The following is a 6,000-nucleotide window of genomic DNA, read 5'->3' as shown; positions in this document are numbered from 1 at the left end:
ATGGAAGAATATTCTGTGTACCGGATAACGGATGTCAGTTTGACAACGCACCCTTCAGAGACTTTTACATTCATTTTGGGATCAAGAATCACTATTCACCACCCTCCCATCCACAAGCAAATGGACAAGCAGAAGTAGCAAACCGATCCGTGCTGAAAATCATCAAGACTCAGCTTGAGGGGGCAAAAGGGATATGGCTAGACGAGCTACCAGATGTTCTTTGGGCCTACAGGACGACTGTACGAACTCCGACAGGAGAGACCCCCTTTAAGCTAGCCTATGGAAGTGAAGCTGTCATACCGACAGAAGTTCATATGGCTAATCATTGAGTGATGAAGTATCAAGAGAGAGAGATTAAGGAACAACTTCATCTTGACCGAATGGATGCGGAGCAAAGGACAGCAAGATACAAGAATCTTATGGTTAGGCAGCATGATGCCATGGTGAAACCTAGACGATTCAATGTTGGGGACCTTGTTCTCAAAAGAGTCTCCTTAGCAACTAGGAATCCGGCTCATGAAAAATTGGGACCCAATTGGGAAGGACCCTACAGGGTAATCAACTACAAGAGGCAGGGGTCATACTACCTAGAGGCCCTAGACGGATGAAAGTTAGAGCACCCCTGGAACGTGGAACACTTGAGGAGGTACTATCAATGATGAACTTGGACGAAATAATCCGAGGGTGAGGTTGATACTATGGGCAACTGCAGCCACAATTTGAGTTTACTTATACCTACTGTTGTGTTATTATTACTACTATAGTGTGTACTAAGAATTAAAAGTGCACTAGTTCTTAAACTTTTGCACCGTCTACAGACCAGTTTGTAAAAGACAATGTTATGTATATTCTTAAGTGTTTCAATAAGGCACCAGCTTCTAAAGCGTGCCATATTTGTGGACAATGTTCATGCAATAATATGGTTTGGATTTCTAAGATACTTAATCTAGTTTCCATAATAATACCCACAAGGGGGACAAAAGCCTAAGACGAATGAAAATCTCTGGACGTAGGGATGTATCGTCCAAGCTTTCCTTGAACTAAGGATAAAGCAAAAAGAAAAAAGCTAAGGCATGCTCGTCCAAGCTTTCCTTGAAATTAGGATAAAGCAAAAAGAAAAAGCTAAGGCATACTCATCTAAGAAAGATAGGCAAGAAAAAAGGCATACGTTAAGGCATAAAGTTCCAAAGACGAGCAACTAGCCAAGACGCCTCAATGTCCTAGGACGAGTAAAACATTATAAGCCTCTTGCAAGAAAACAAGTGATAATTGCCCAAAGGACGAGGTAAAGTACTGCAAAGTCATCATTATCGTCCTAAGACGAGTTACACGTGTAAAGATATGACTAGCTAATAAAGACATCCATGCCTAGGTGGGTCATCCATAAGGAAATCACATAGACGATCATTCAACACTTAGAACGCTGTTTAAAAGCCAATAGCATAAATGGTGAAAATAATGGATAAGCTCGTCCATACAATAGATAACAGATAAAGGAAAAATATTCTTTAATCTAAAGAGGGTAGACGACCACCGTCCAAAAACCCTTATAAAATAAGCCTTAAAAGGCAATTGTTAATAAACTCGTCCAGGACACTCTAGACGAGGTAAATGTACTCGAATACATTTTAAAAAGGGTCCAAAAATAACGGACCAAAAGAAAAGAAAAATAACAATAGCACTAATTTAAAAAATTATCTTCAAGAAGGGGGGCCATCAACGTTGGCGTCGTCTTGAGATGGTTTGGTGGTGGCATCAATGTTAATATCGTCTGAGCCTGTTTGGAGGAGAGAACTTGTAGCAACGCCAAGGTTGAGTTTAATGGTGCTAAAGTCAACTCTAGGAAAGTTGTGTATAGCATCCATCCTAAAATCTTCAAACCCTGCTGCAAAGTTCGTGTCCAGCAGGTCAGTAAACTCCTGGAAGCTTTGAACCCCTCCACTGCGTCATCTTTAGCTCTCTTAAGGAGGAGACTTAGCTCATCATTCTTTTTTTGAAGAAGGTTAGGACAGTCGTCCTTCCTAGCAGTATTGGGTTTCAGCTCCCCTACCAAAGCACTCAACCCCTTAACCTCGTCCTTGGCCTTGTTCGCCACCTCGGCCTAAGTCCTGTAGTCGTTTTTGATCTCTTCTATTCTTTTCTCTAGAAGGATCCTTGTCTTGTCCATCTTCGTGGCTTACCTGGACGCGGCTATGAACTTCGACATTGCCTACATAGAAGACAAGAAGGTTCAAGAGACAAAAATAATAATAGATAACATGGCTAAAGCAAGACGAGACAAAGGTGCTCACCTTAAAAAGGTCATGGACACCAGAGTGCTCAAACTCCTTCAAAGACATATCATAGCACGCAGCCACGTCCTCACCTGTTACAGCCTCTTGGAATCATTCCCAAGCCAAATCCTCATTCTCCAATAATTTTGTAGAAATCCTTTGAGGAGGTTGGGACTTGGACGGAGCGACGCCAAGAGGCGTAGACAAGTCAACATCGATGACTATAATGGACGGCAAGGAGGAAGGAGGGTTAGACCTGGCAGTTTCAGGCCTGGACGACCCATGCTTGGTCTTCTTCCCCCGACAACTAGGCAAGCTTCCCAAGTCCAAAAATTTTTGGACAAGCTCTTCCTCTTGTCTCCAGCAGTAGGACGAGGCTGGGGTTGAACTTCAAGTCTGGCCATCTCGTCAATCACCTCCTTTCTCTTATTTTCTTTCATGGTTGCCATTCCTAAAAAACACATGTACACATATATATAAAAAATAAAAAATAAATAAAAATTTAAGTAAGAAAAGCACTCATGTCTACGGACAGTTTGCTCATGCGCAAGGGTTTCAGCAGATGGATCAGGGCCAAATCCCCACCTGTGCAAGCGTTGAAGAGTCACCAACGAGTGAAAATTCCTCTCGGGGTGTAGAAGCTCTATGGACGCAGTCACGGTGGAACTTACTTAAAGAAGGACGTCTAATAGCTATAAAAAAAAAAAAAAAAAAAGGTTAGACCACTGTTTAAAGATAAAATATAACAAAACAAATAAAAAATAATGAAGGAAAAATATAACATACCTTCTTGACGAAGATTCCCTAATTCTCCAGTATAAGGGGCAAATGCATCTCTACCAACCTCGATAGGATGCCCCGCCTAGAAACCAGAGTCAAAGAAAAATTTTGTCTTCCAGTTTCTGTCAGACGAAGGCAAAGACTTAATCAACCTACAGTCATTGCCCCTAGCTGTAAACTAATAAAAGCCTAGAGATTGACTTATCTCGAAGGGTTTATAACAGTACAGAAACTCGTCCACGGTGATAGGACGGTTCCCATCAAATACCTCCCTCCATAAGACTTGCATAGAGATAATAAGTCTCCACGTGTTGGGGTTAAACTGGAAAACTCCCAAGCCCAGCCTAGTGAGTAATTCCCTAACGAAGGCATTCAAAGGAAATCTAAGCCCCCCTAGCAAATAAGCCTCGTAAATACCTATTCCAAAACGGGGTTGGCAACACCATTCCCCTCAGACAGCTAACCTAGGATTCAGATCATCTGAGATTTGGAACCAACTTCTAAGAGCATCTAACCTCTTCTCATCTGTCTTAGAAGGGATTTCTATAGCACAACTATACACAGTTTCTTCTTCGTCCAAAGGGGAGGACGACGGGACGCTCGTCGAGGTATCAGCTCCAGAGGCTGCCCTCGTCCTAAGATTTTCCTGTAAGGTTTCGATGGGAATTCCAAGAACACCAGAGGTATATTCCTCTGTTGTGTGGCCACTACTACTAATACTATCATTACTGGAAGTGCTATAACTAGAAGAATCATGGTACTCGTCTATGGCCTTGTCTACACTGTCGCTAGACGAACAGGTAGCCATTGTGGATGTCCTAACGCTTAAAAAGGAAAGCTTGAGAGTGAGAGTAAAGGGAATACCTGGCTCTAGAAGAAAGATACTAAGGATGCTAAGAATACTCCTAAACGAGGCGACGGACGAGAATGTTAAAACAAAAAATCCAAAAAAGTGAGAGGGGCACAAGAGGAAAACCACTATTTATAGGTAGAAAAGTCTCGGTATTCACAACAACGAGACCAATGAGAAAGCGACACATGGCATCTGCCTCGAAGAGGTAAGATGACGTGACCAACCACCTATGAAAGCGTGACACGTGGTACGCTGTTTGAAAAACAAATAAAATAAAAAATAACAATAATAAATATTCTTGAAAAACTTGTCCTAAAGTCTGGTGATATACTGCATGACCCCTGGACGAAGGGGCAACCGATGAGGAATGAAGAAAAAGTTACTCTAGATCATCCATGGTCATCCACACCAGCAGCCGTCCAGAAGAAAGCGCCAAGACGAGGCTAACGCCCATGGTCGTCCACGGACGAAAACACTCCCGCATCACTCGTCCAAGGAAAGAGCCCATCCCCGTCTTGAAGGGATTCGTCCACAAGAGGACCCCTGGATGAGACTTTTATACTTAGGAATTACTAAGTACATTTCACCACTCCACAACATATGCATACCTTCCGCTGACCGTTGTATGAGAAAATATAACTCCTAAACGATTGTGGGAGTTATTCTTGAACCCTCTGACCTCCTCAAATCTAGGGGAGGTTACAATTCCAATAATTGTTCCTAGGACACTATATAAACACCCATTCAGACCAGAAAAAGGTACGTTTTTACTTCTCCCAAAAAGTTGGAACTCCAAAAATATAGAGAGAAAACTAACCTTTCCATTGGAGGGTTCTTGGCCGACAACCCCGGTCACCTTTGATCTCTTTTCTTTCTTTTTCAGGCCATTAAGAGAGCAAGTGGTCCTTTCAAGTCTGAAGCATCCAGCCTACTGATTTTCTTTGCATCATCAATTACTATCTACATATCACCTCACATGTATCTCATGTTGTTACTAGTTGCACACACTTCACAAGTTATTCTTTGCTAAACTTAATACATGAAACTGTGTGTGAAGTTGGTTTGGCCATCCAAGATTATATATTCTATGAATTTGATGCAAAATATGTTCAAAGGGTTGAAAATTTGGGGATAAATAGTGTGAAACTCTTGTTTTTGAAGTTTTGGATTGAAAACAAATGTTTTTGCAAAACTTTTAAACTTATTCTCATGCATTTCATTCATGAAATTATTTGGATTAAGTGTTTTCTGCATAAACTTCTGTTGCTTTTCAAAAAATCCAATTTTCCAGAATTTCAATCAATCGAATGTGTTTTTCGACCGATCGAAAATCCCTTGAGTTTTTAAGCTTGGTCTCTGCCTGGTTCGATTGGTATTCGATCAATCGAAAATGTTTTTTGATTGATCAAATCTATTTTTCAACCAATCGAAATTTTAAGCATTTTTAAAGAAAACCTTCTACCTGGCTCAATTGGTACCCGATCGGTACTCGACTGATCGAGTTTTGAAAGAAAAGAAAAAGAAAAGACTTTTTCTCAACACGTGTTCTTCACTTTTTCAAATAGTCTTCTCTCTTTTTCTTCCTTTTCTTTCTCGACCGATCCAATCCAAGTTTTTTTGTCGTTTTCCTCCTTAAATCTTCAAGGGTTTTTGTCCTCAAGTGTATGTAAGACCTAAATACCTTTCTTTTTTCAAGTTATTTACATTTTTCATGCATTTTCTACTTGACTTTTGAACAAAAGAAATTTAGGGTTTTTGATTTTTGGGTTGGTTTTGTTCACATTTGATCATTGAGTTTTTGTGCTTAGATAATATATATATGATTCCCATGCATTAATATGATTAATTTTGTGATTTGAGAAAATTTTGAAATTCTAGGGCTTAAAATTCTCTAAAATTGGGGATTTTGTTCAATTGAGCTTAAATTGATGAAGTTGACTTGTGAATTTGATGGATTAAGTCATTATATGATGTTGTCTAACTAGTATAATGTTTAATTAATCAATTTGATTTGGTTTTGAAAAATGGGTTTTTCAAAATTTGGGATTTTTGGTTAAAACTCCTTTATTCAAGTCAATTGTCGGTAAAATTTGA

This window comes from Castanea sativa, chromosome 11 (genome assembly GCF_040712315.1).
Source record: "Castanea sativa cultivar Marrone di Chiusa Pesio chromosome 11, ASM4071231v1".
In the NCBI taxonomy this organism is placed as follows: Eukaryota; Viridiplantae; Streptophyta; class Magnoliopsida; order Fagales; family Fagaceae; genus Castanea; species Castanea sativa.
The sequence above is the reverse complement of the archived record's forward strand: the minus strand, read 5'-3'. Positions refer to the sequence as shown.